Source organism: Typopeltis vanoorti, chromosome 7, assembly GCF_054136105.1.
Source record: "Typopeltis vanoorti isolate ZY-2024b chromosome 7, IOZ_Tvanoo_1.0, whole genome shotgun sequence".
Lineage (NCBI taxonomy): Eukaryota > Metazoa > Arthropoda > Arachnida > Uropygi > Thelyphonidae > Typopeltis > Typopeltis vanoorti.
The window spans coordinates 28,725,284-28,737,834 of NC_143555.1; the positions used below are offsets into that span (position 1 = coordinate 28,725,284).

General features: G+C 35.3%; 1 protein-coding gene across 1 annotated transcript in view; it reads left to right on the forward strand.

The window, feature by feature from the left end:
• Positions 1 to 3,552: 3,552 nt before the first annotated feature.
• The window catches only part of qm (geranylgeranyl pyrophosphate synthase quemao), a 196,138-nt gene continuing 187,139 nt past the window's right edge, over positions 3,553 to 12,551 (forward strand). Inside the window, exon 1 of the mRNA XM_090395756.1 lies at positions 3,553 to 3,625. The gene's annotated coding sequence lies outside the window, so the exon portion shown is untranslated. The remainder of the gene's footprint in view (positions 3,626 to 12,551) is intronic.

The window sequence follows — 12,551 nt, forward strand, 5'->3', positions numbered from 1 at the left end:
AAAATTAACTTCTCTTTTATGATTATTGTAGTTAACTATGTTTCTTGTATAACAGTTGGAAAATTTTACCTATAAAGCACGTGATTTCGCGTGTTGGCGACCAATTCGTACGCCCTTCATTTCTTTCTCCCCTTCAGCATGAATCGACTTCTTGCAAGACGCTAAGCAGAGACATATAAACGGTGGGCGAACTTATAAGAATATTTTTAAGTTTTTGATAGATTATAAAGTAAGTGTAATGTTCATATTTTTGTCTTGAAGCATTTTACTCACAGGTTTATTCTGTTAAGTAAATCATGACAAGTTATAAGAGAGCAAATAAATTTGTAGTCCTTTATTTTAGCACATAATGTTTGTGCTTCATTATGAGTTTCTTTATTAAAATTTTCATTATTTAAAATTTCAAAAAGTGCATCGTAAATTTCTCCTAACTGATATCGTAGAGGGCAGATTGCATTAATTTTACTTTCCCATAGCGTTTTTGATGGCTGTTTCAATGTTAATTTTTTTCGAACTTTAAAAGGATTGTCCAATGTTTGTAAGAGAATGAAAAGAAATTGTATATTTCTTGAATAATTGCAAAGAAACTAATTGTATCTGCATTCACTTTGGCTGCATCGTTAATGATTAAATTTTGAGTATGAGCAGCACATGGCACGTAAAAAGCTCGAGGATTTTTGTTCAAAAGCAAATTTTGGAGCCCATATTTTTTTTTTCCTTTCATATTTCCCACATTGTAATACCCTTGACCTCGCATGTCTTCAATGGGATGTTCCATTTTTCCAGTTGTTCCATTATTGTAGCACATAAACCACGTCCTGTGGAATCTGATATATCTACAAAACCTAGAGTTTTCCCTGATCTTGACAATTCCATTGTCACAGGAAACAAAGCGAATAATAATGGTCATTTGTTCTGTTTTACTTGCACCAGGTGTACAGTCTAAAATTATGGAATAATATTTAGATTTTCGAATTGATAATAAAATTGTATCCCTGATTGCGTTACTTAGTTTCCAATATTTCATTTTGTCTGTCTTTACTCAAATAGTGTATCCCATTGTTTCGTTGTAGGGCCCTTTCAACATGATTTTTCCATAACGGGATCAAACTTCGCAAACAGTTCGACTAATTTTAAAAAACTGCCGTTATTCCTTTCATATAATTTATCAGATGATCCGCGAAAAGCTAAATTTTGTCTACCAAGGAATTTTATAATTTTAATCAAGTGTTCTAAAACACTTGTCCGATGTTTCTTTTCCATTTCATACATGCTTTGAGTCTGGCAATCAATAGTAGTTTTGTTTATTAAATTGTTATCAAGTTCCTTGCATTTTAGAAATTTTTCATGTGAGTTAAACTAGTATCATGTCTATGCAAAGTTGTACTTACATTTCTCCAATCATTATTACCTTCTACATGACTATTTGATTCGGTAGGTGCGAAAGGTTTGCAACAAGAGCAAAAAACAGAATTAAAGTTTCGGAATAAATGAGCCATGTTCTTGGCACGAGCTCCCTGTTTTCCATTTTTCTATTATAACACGTGTCGCCAAATTTACGACCATATGTATATCTGAGATATATTATATTTTTCTTTTGAACAGGTCCCATTTCAATTAAAACAACTCGTAATTTGTCATCAATATTTCCCCATTCACTTGGATCTTCTAAATTTACAGAGACTAACAATCTGTTAGTTTCGTGGTCAACTACAACTAAATCTTCTCCTAACTGTTTTTCACTTAAATCATGTGTCTTGCCATCCTGTTCAATAGTTGCAATAGTACTTTCATACAAATTGGATGATATGCACGGTTCTTCCACTCTGATTTCTGATGTATCGAGTTGGTTAAAATCTGCATCAGAATATTTTAATATTTTAACAAATTTATTAAGAGCCCCCCAGTTTGTTTCTTAATATTTGCTTCTTTCGTAGCATGACGCTTACGATTTTGTGCACCGGATAACTTTTTTTTTTAATTTTTGATTCCATTTCTATTTTATACCCACAAGAAATTATTACACAACACGACACAGAGACGAAATAATAGTCCGCACTGCGCTGCTGTCAGTAGCCTACTGAGATGCGTACCATATGACTGGTTAACTAGCAACAAATGTTTTTTACAAAAATTCGTTTCTGCACATAAAAACCGTTCACCGTTTCACTTTAGATAGACTGCAGTAGACACAGCATTCTGCAGGCAAGCATTCATTCTGCTCTCGCAAAATAAACAGCCGGCTGATCAAAGATGCGTCAATATACAATTTTTTAAAATTTTTATTCGGTGTATCCGGCCTTATTTATTTTAATATTGATCATTCTAAGAATTTTTTGTTTCTTGAAAATGAACTTATGAACCGTTCCCTCGTGGCTGCGTCCCCTTCGGAGCGAAGGTCGCATGCCCGCTTCCGTCGGCCCTGCTTACGTTGCTCGGGCATTTCACGTTCCTTAGTACTGAGCGAGAGATTTTACTCATTTAAGGTTTCTTTATTGTTTCTTGTGGATCTGTACCCCACTGGAATAGGCTTAAGATTTCGAGAATGTGTGGAGAGTTTTGCCTTGAGAAAGCATTTTGAATCTCTGGAGGTTGTTGTTTTCGGCTTCGGCATGGCTTCCCTCGGGAATGTGTCATTGAATGTTTTCCCCTGAAATATAAGTCGTTCTGCTCAATGGTTGGGTGAGCCTGTCACTGAGTGGAAACAAACGCCGAGTTGGACGATCGTTTGGTTACTTGTTTAGAGTGATCTGGGAAGTCGTCTAATTTTTAGAAAGGATTTTATTTATATAGTTTCTTATTTCTTTCATAGTTTCTACATTCGGCTTAGAAATAATGCTTGATCTAATATCCATTTTGCTTATATAATTTTGCATCGCCGAACTGAAGCCGTTTAAAGCAATTTGAGTCTCCAGGAATTGGTGTTTTCCGGCGTAGCCTCTATCGGGGCTTTGTCAGTGGATGCATTTCCCCTGGAATATGAGCGGGTCTGCTCAGTGGTTGGGTGTATACAAATATTTCCTTATAGGGAGTAGGTGAGGCCTTTATACCCTATCTAGCTTTTAGAGACTGAGCAGGGAGTTCAATCTAACATCGGTAGCCAATCAGAGATAGCTGGCCCATGTCTCTCAGTAATTATAGGCAGCCACCGATGAAGAGACTGACATTCAAGTGATCCCATCTCTTGGTACCCAGCCCTAACAGGATATGTTACTGTCTGAAAAGAATGTGGATACTATATTCGATTATCTTGAGTTCACGAGACGAAAAATCCGAGTTTCCCGGAGAAAAACCAGTTTACCCAGAGATCGACTAACCCAGGAACAGGTCGAAAATAGGCTTAGAAAACTTCCTCCAGTTAGTGACTAGACCTGAACCTAATTCTAGTAAGTCTAATTTCGAGCGACCAAGCGCAGCGGACGGAAGCGTCACTTCCACTGAGCTACACAGGCCTGACACTTTTCTTTTAATTTCCTTTATTTTTTTTTTTATTTCCTTTAAGTATGAATTGGAATTATAGGTGGCGTTGTAAGATTTATGCAATCGGCAGTGAATGTGTAAACATTGCGTTATAGCAGAAGGGTGGTAAATGTTGTGAGTGTTACACTATGAGATCTACGTGACGGTAAGTAAATAACTTTGCTGGTTGCATTATTTTTAGAGCATGTATTCGTAATGAATATTTGATGTACTTATTTATTTTTTTATTGTAACTTCTCTTTGTGATATCTGTACGTTTATTGAACTGTAAAACCGGCGAAATCATAGAAGAAATAGCCTTTGTTTTGAGTTGGTAAACGCAAATAGGCCTTAGAATTTTGAAACATTTACAGGCAGTTTGTATTGATAGTTTGGATCCAGCTGCTTCTGTACAAATATGCTTGGCGTGAAAGATGCAGATATTCTGTTTAATACCTATGGCTTTTGTAATAATTAACGCTGACTTCAGTATTCAGCCTCAGCTCTGTGTGCTATGTCGAGTGCATCTACACTGTAATAACATGTGGACAACTGTATTTCGCTAGGATGAATAAAGAGAATGAAATTATTATTATCATCATCATCATCCAGGACCTCCATGGAGTTATGAGACTCAGTCTTGGGAGGTCCACTTCATATAAGCACAAAATCTAACATGTACAATTCCTTAAACTCATTTATTGTCACATGCTCACCACCCTTTCAGATAATGTTCCAAGTTTGTAACACTCTCCATACAAGAAAAGCCACTTCTCACTATCATACTCACCACTTCCTTTTTCAATTGCCAGGAATAGCTTCCCACACCTTGTTAAATTACCCAAAAATCTGCCCATGTCCATGCAGTAAATATCTCTCAACAGCTTAAGTAATTCAGTCGTGTCAATTCTTTGTCTTCTATCCACCAAACTTTGCAGATTACATGCCCTCAATCTATTTTTATAACCAACATTCCACAGTCCTGATATAATGTATTATTCTTCATTTTGGTATACCCCTCTAAAGTTTCTTCATTCTCTTTGAATCCCAGTGAATGCAGATATATTATAAAGGCCTTATATAATTGAACTACACCATTTTTTTCTGCTTTTCAGTGTCCTTTTCGTCATTGCAGCAATCTTCCAAGTTTGTTTCCACCAGCTTTGCAATATGTTCCCTAAAATTTAAATTTCTATCATCATCATTCCAAGATCCCTTGTCTCTTTCACTTCCTCCAGTTTAGTGTCATCATCAGAGTATGCAGCGTCTCATCTGTGTGATCCCAGATAACACTCCTCAGCCTAATTTAATGAGAATATAATTGACATAAAAACTGAATAATAACGGTCCTGATACTGTGCCCTGTGGAATCCATTTCTTTCTTTCTTTCTTTTATAGAAGGAACAAAAAAAAAAAGCTACTACATTATCAAATAAAGTCATGCTAAACATATGAATACTAATGATAGTTTAGAGAGAGAGAGAGAGAGACAAAACAAATTAAGAAACCTAAAGAGCACTCTAACAAACTCTAACAAAGCAGTGATTGTTAATCACTGCTTAGTTAGAGTTTGAATCAACTGGAAATGTGGGTTCCGCTGGTATGACAACCGAGCAATTGTTTTCAAACACCAACAGTGGACTTGAAAGTAATCTGAACAAAGTAATTTATAAGCAAATTTCATAAACAAATTTTAATAAAAGAAAACAGTTTAATGGAAAAATGCAGTTATTTAAAAAAAATAAGTCTTTTCACTATTGAAAAATACATCTAAAAACCATAAACTAGTTTTTGACGACTGCGTATCTTTTGATCAACAGCATCAACAGTTTCATTCCTCTTATAATTATTTACAGACTTGTAGCTGCTTTCATAGTATCGATCATTATTTATGATTTCAATCCTAAGTGATTTCTCAGTAGCTTATCAAGCAACAAGCTAAGGAGATCACATTGAAATATCTAAGAAAAAATAATAACATCGACTCCAACAACATCAGAGTTGTAAAGTAACAGGTTTCTCAAGATGAAGTGTCAGAACTACCACTGCAATATAATATTAATGATGATGCAACATGCAGCCTCTGTCCTTATGCTTTGTTATTCAATGTCTTTTGCCATTTAGTCTTGTATGTTTTAAAATATTATTGAAAGCAAGTAACTGTAGCATCACTTTAGTATGATACATCATATTTAATGCTATAATATAAGTAATATTCTTCAACTATACCTTTTCATGAGTATTCAGTTGCTTGACAGATTAATCTAATGAACACAGGAAAATTACACGGAATGATTTTCTTTCTTAATTTTCCTTTCAAAAACTGCAATAAAAAATATTTAGTGGAAAAAAATTCTATTTCAGAATGGAGATATTTTAAAATGATATTCAATAATAAGGTATAAAAATAACAAGGAGTTCAAAGGAAATAACTCAAGGGGATATTATGCAATATACATATTTCATATTTACTGTATACAGTACAGAATGTTCTTAAGCTGCTACTGTTCAATTTACATTACAAAAGTAATATTTTTTGAAATCTATAAAAACGTATTGAGGGAAATGTAATCCTCAGAATCCTACTAAACAGGAGAAAAAGAGGTGATAGGAATTAAACATATTATAGGATATGAGACATAGATATATATAATATGATTAAGACACAGAAGTTAGACATATAAGAATAATACATACTTAGATAAGGTAGCAAACAAAGGTAATGGACATTGCCTTAGTAATAAAAGGCAAATAAAAGACAAATGGCACTGGGCAGGACATGATGAAAATGTATGATAACAGAATGGACACCAAGAACTGGTTATCGGAAACCAGGTAGACCATTGGTAAGATGGGACATGAGATAATAAGATGTCGTGGATGTTTATGTTGGAGAGATACACAAGACTGGCTAAAATTGAAGGAGCATGGAGAGGCATTCGTCCAGAAGTGGACTGAAGAGGGCTGTTGATGATGATGAAGTCAGTAAGCAGATGTTAATGAAATTAGTGTGGAAGAGATTTTTCACAGAATGGAAGAGGAGGAGGAAGAGAGGGTTAAAATATGAGGGCATCTCTGGAAGTTTAATAAGGAAGATGTAAGTAGTGGAGTGAGAAGATTTTCTCTTTATGGAGAGTGATTGGTGAGTGAAATGCATGCATTGACTGAGAATGTGGAAATTATGAATGAGTTGAAGACACAGTTCTACAAGCTTTGTAGAACTGTGTCTTCAACTCATTCATATTCAATTCATTCATATTCTCCTTGCATGTGACAAGGAGAATATGAATGAATCTTTTGACAACAGAGTCCTAATGTTAATAACAATAATAAATATAAATGGTTGAGAGAAGCTTACCAAATAAATCAGTATCTATGATATTTCTCAAAGGAAAGAATGAAGGAAAAGTAAAGAGTCGAGAAAGAACACGAAGCCATTTTTGGAAATGTGAAGCAAAGGAGTGATAAGTATTTTTTTATGTAGAGAACATTGGATTGTAAGTATACTAACAATGAATGAATTTTAGGTTCATTGTAACAGACAACAATTAATGTGATCCTTCTGCAAATCCTAACTTCGGAGTGATGTGATAATGATGATCACTAACATATGAGTACATGTTATTTATTAACATCCTTGTCACTTCTAGATTTAGAGGATTTAAAAAAAAAATAAGATACATATGGAAGGAGAGCAAGCAGCAACAACAACATATAACAAAATGCGAAATGTATATATATGTTACTGAAATATTGAGCCAAAAGGTTTCAATTTTGCATAGGTAAGATATTAAAATGGAACATATTATGAACCCAGACATATTTTATAGCCAAATATAGGTAGAAACTTAAAAAAGTTTCTAAGTTTATTACAGAGCATATGAGAATATAACCTTCTGCATCAGAGTTGCTGGGTACCATATATTGTCCTTGATTAGTGCTTTAATTACATTTTACTCATTTTACTGGACTGCCAGCTTTTTCTAACTGGCTGTTGGTTCTCATCAGAAACCAGGCATAAATCTAGAGTAAATAGCATAGCAAACATAATGGCTGAATTCTACTTACTTACTTATTACAATTCTACTTAATCTACTTACTTATTACAATAAGGTGACTGCTTCCATGGACAGAGGAGAAGGATACACAGTAATATACTTAGATTTAGCAAAGGCTTTTGATGGATTACCACATGATAAGTTGATAGTCAAACTGGAGTGGATGGGGTTGGATATTAGATTGGTGCATTGGATTGGAGACTAGCTATCTGATAGGTATCAACAAGTTGTGTATGGGGGAGCAAAATCCAGGAAAAAGAAAGTTACTAGTGGTGTGCCTCAGGGGCCTATTTTAGGGCCATTGCTGTTTAACTTGTATATTAATGATATTGCTGAAGATTTGGATGGAGATATTCAGTTGTTTGCAGATGATGCAAAGTTGGGAAGAACCATGAAGAGTAGAGAAGATGTTGTGACCTTACAAGAAAACTTGAATAAATTGAGTGATTGAGCACGGGAATGGGGATATGAGTTCAATGTTGCAAAATGTAAGGTTTTAAAATTTGGAAAGCAAAAATGGGATGCAGAATTTATGCTTGGTGAGGATATATTGTTGGAGGTGGAGGAAATAAGAAATCTGGGGGTGATAGTGGATAAGGATCTGAATTTTAGGGTACACATAGCCAAAATTGTGAAGACAACACAAAGGCTTCTGGGAATTATGCGAAGGACACTGACTTGCAAAAGTAGGGAGATTCTTGTTCCATTGTATAAGGCTTTGATTAGGCCACACATGGACTATTGTGCCCAGATTTGGTCATGTGGTTTTCAGAAGGATGAAGAGATGTTGGAAAGGGTCCAGAGGCGACTGAATAAGGTAGTTTCTAATCTCTGGAATATCGAGTATGAGGAAAGATTGAGAAGATGCAACTTGCAGAGTCTGGTGGAGAGGAGATATGATAGAGACCTACAAGTTATTAAGGGGGTTGTTATAGGACCAATGCTGGAGAGGTTCAACAGAAAATAGTGGGGGATCAAGGGAGAACCAGAGGTCATCCATGGAAGCTGTATAAGGAGGGTATGAGTAAGGAAGTGAGGAACAGGTTTTTTTCATGCAGAGTTCCCTGCAAGAGGATTTGAATAAGCTAGATAGATGGGCAAATGAATGAGGATGAAGCAAAATGTAAGGTCTTGAGGTTTGGGGTGCTGCATACTCTATGGGAGGAGTTAAACTGGAGGAAGTTTAACTTTAACTGGAGGAGAAAATGTAAGGTCTTGAGGTTTGGGAAACATCGATGGGACACTGCTTACTCTATGGGAGGAGTTATACTGGAGGAAGTAGGGGGGGACAAGAGATGTGGGGTTGATGATTGATAGAAACCTGAAATTTAGGGGACATATTGCAAAAGTGGCGAAGGTAACACAGAGGATTGCTCCAATAATGAGAAGGACACTGACCTGCAGAGATAAAACAGTTATAAATGTTAGCAAGTATGTGAGCCTGAAATTGAACCGAAAACTGGTTATTTATGGATATCTTAGTTTTATTAGGTTGTGAGGAAAGTAATGGAATTATAGATTAACTTTTGGATGAATAATACTAATGGAAATATTTGTAGAAAGCTGCATAGAAAAAGCATGTGTGTGCCAGGCAAAGAATAATTTGGTAAGAGAAAAGCTTATCAATCGATCATCTGATTGCTGTCCTTTGAACAGAATCTGAATTTTTAAAAATTTACGCAGCATCTTTTCAGACCTAGAACCGTTTTTAAAATGAAAAAAATTTGATTTTTGAATGGTGAGTAGCTGTGTGGAGGAAATGTAGCTTTGGAAGACAAGACGTAATTTTTTTTTAATGCATTAGCAGAGCTAATCTCAGATGGTATGGTCACTTAAACAGAATGGGCGAGGAAAGATTAGCAAAACAAGTGTTCTCTGCCAGGTTGGCAGGAAAACAACCCAGAGGAAGACCAAGATATAGGTGGATTGATACGATACAAAGTGCCTTAGACGATAGATCTGATAACGTTGGAGTCTTGACAAGTAACAGACTGATTTGGAGGAAAATTGTAGATAGGAAGTTGGTAGTGATGTAAATTTTTCATGTAGTACTATAATATCCTGTACACCCTTTGAGAGTACATGGCAGGAATTTGATGATGATGATTAATTACTATTTTGTTAATTATTATTTTATTATTATTTTTAGATTTATGTTTTACCTATTCCAGGAACCCCACTCTCTTCAGGCCTCCAAGAAGCAGGACTGTGGTTTTGTAGTGGGATGAGGTAAATGAAATTTACCACATCCCAGGAGACATCATAAGCATTCCTGCCAATTCAATGAATAAATTTTATCACCTCAGGGCTCAGTACTTTAATCCATCCTATAGCATATAAAGAATCTTCTTGCACTGAAATAAAAAAGATTGTTTATATATTATGAGAAGAGTATAAATGAAAGCACTGAAACTCGAGGTACTTTGCATTGGTGAAGTTAAATTATAAAAAAACTGCCATTATCATTATTTGCATTGCACTAAGAGTATTCTTCTCTGTAGTTTGTGCTTTTAGCCTTGCCAAAGTCAGATTTTTGGGTTAGGATTGAGGAAATTGTATCTTTTTTAGCAGCTTCTCGGGTAGGATTTCCCCAATTCTTACTGCCACACCTCTCCTAATTTGGCTAGACTGGTCATGCTGTAGACATATGATGATTAAAACATATGGAATACACTGATTTCTTACAGGCTGAGAAATCTGGCTTTGCAGAACATGAAGTTTCTATTAGCCACAGCATCCTGTATTACAACACAAAGGTTCTTCACAGAAGTTCTTTCAAAAATTACTAACTATTATAATAACGGAATTAACTTGCGTCAATTATTTTTTATTCATAGAATTTTCACCTGAGTATCACAGACATCATCAGTACAGGTACAAGGCTAATTAAACAATAACTGTTATATTCACAAAGCGTTTTATGAATATAACAGCTATTGTTTAATTAGCCTTGTACCTGTACTGATGATGCCTGTGATACTCAGGTGAAAATTCTATGAATAAAGAATAATTGACGTGAGTTAATTCCATTATTATAATAGTTAGTAATATATCTACTCACGGTATTTCCTTACTGAAACATTCTTTCAAAGAATGTTATGAAGCCCTTTGGAATCAACTCAATCTTATTCAGAATGATGTTCTAAAAGTTTCCGAATTCTAGGAAATGGTGACTGAACACTCGCAAGTAATCCTATCTTCAAATTGAAATATGCATCTGTCATGAGCACACAAAATGTTTTTTTTTTTTTTTAATTATTATTATGCACACACATTTACAGATAAATATCTGTATATGTTTCCATGTTCATATAGATGAATACTTTTTTTGATATATGACTCCTTATGATATTCAAGATGCATATCCAAAACGCAAAGGAGAGTTTCACTCTCCTTTGCATTTTGGCTGTGTTTGCTTACAGTTGTTAATGACTAAAGTCCTACGTTCCCATTGTCTGAAAAGTACCAGCCTGGTTGGCCAAGTAGTTATTGTATCTGCTCTCAACGAATTTGCATGAATGTTTGTGATTGTAAAAATACTAATGGTAGGGTCATGGGCAATAGATAGCATTGATGTAGATGAGGATGTTAGTTGCAGTTTGCTGTAGTTGGTGGATTGAGTGGTGGAGATGGATAGTTGTAGAGTAGGTGCCCTCTCTTGTTCAGTCTTTGGACTCCTTGGAGGTGTCATGTAATAACACTAACTAGAACCCATGTGACTGGCCGTAGAGCAGTAGAATGGAAACTTTGTACCTTGATTCAGTTCTTTCTTGCTTCATGCAGTAGCTAGTTGTATGTTTCACTCAGATGCGGTATGTTATGCATCATGAAATATTAGCGAACTATATTAAATTCTTTATTTCATTATGTAATTTACATGTATAGTTCCAGTGGTGGATGCTGCAGTATAGTAGGTTTAAATTTGATAGTTTGTTTTGAATCATGTGAAGCCCTGTGCTTAGTAATCTTAGTCACACAGACTGTATTTCTGAGTTTTGGGAAGCAATTGCAGTTAATTGTTTATAGTTACTTATAGTTTTATTTATTTATCTTCATCATCAAATTCCTGACATATATCCTCAGGGAATATTATTACTATTATTATTATTACATGACACCTCCAGGGAGTTCAAAGACTCATTGAGGAAGGGCACCTACTCTACAACTCTGTCTCCACCATCCGCAACTACTGTCATCATCATCATCTACACCAACGCCATCTACCACCCAACATCACTAGATTTGTTTTACAGACAATCACAAACATCCATGCCCATGGTGGGATTCGAATCCACAGCCCTTTGGCTGGAGAGCAGATAAGCTAACCACTCTGCCAACATACAGGATCGTATGCTAGTACTACATGAAAAGTTACATCATTACTAACTTCCTATCAACAATTTTCCTCCAGATTAGCCTCTTATCTGTCAACGTTGCAGTATTATCAGAGCTTGTTAAAAATTATGTTTGGTCTTTGTTAGCTATAATTAACACAATAGCTATTTGGATTATAAGATCATAGGTTTAATATATATATGTACACATCTGTCGACTAGTTTCGCTAGCAAAACTGACTAGTTTTGTCAAGACTAAATGGCAAAAACGAAGGAATGCGGTAACGGTTTACAACAAAATTGGAAGGCACTACGGTATGAGTGAAGTGATATACTTCACTATTCATTATTATTCATTAGTATTCATTATTATAAATAAGTGTTGCATAGTTTTTGGCATACTGTAGCTTTGCTAAACTTAATGAGTTAATAAGATTCTTCCATATATCCTTTAATATTACTCCTTGGCTTCTATTAAGGTTGTTACCTGTTCGTAGGACCACAGCAGCTTCTTTAAATAATCGGTATCTGTAATCTTCCTCCATGTAAAGCATTGAGCTGTTATCCCAATCTATAGCATGGTTTGAAATTGAGAGGTGATGTGCTAAACCAGAGGTGTCTGTTCTGTTATGATGGTGCTAGTGTCCTTGGTAAATGTGGTGGTCGAGTTTAGCTAGTCTAGAAAACGTGTTTTTAAAGT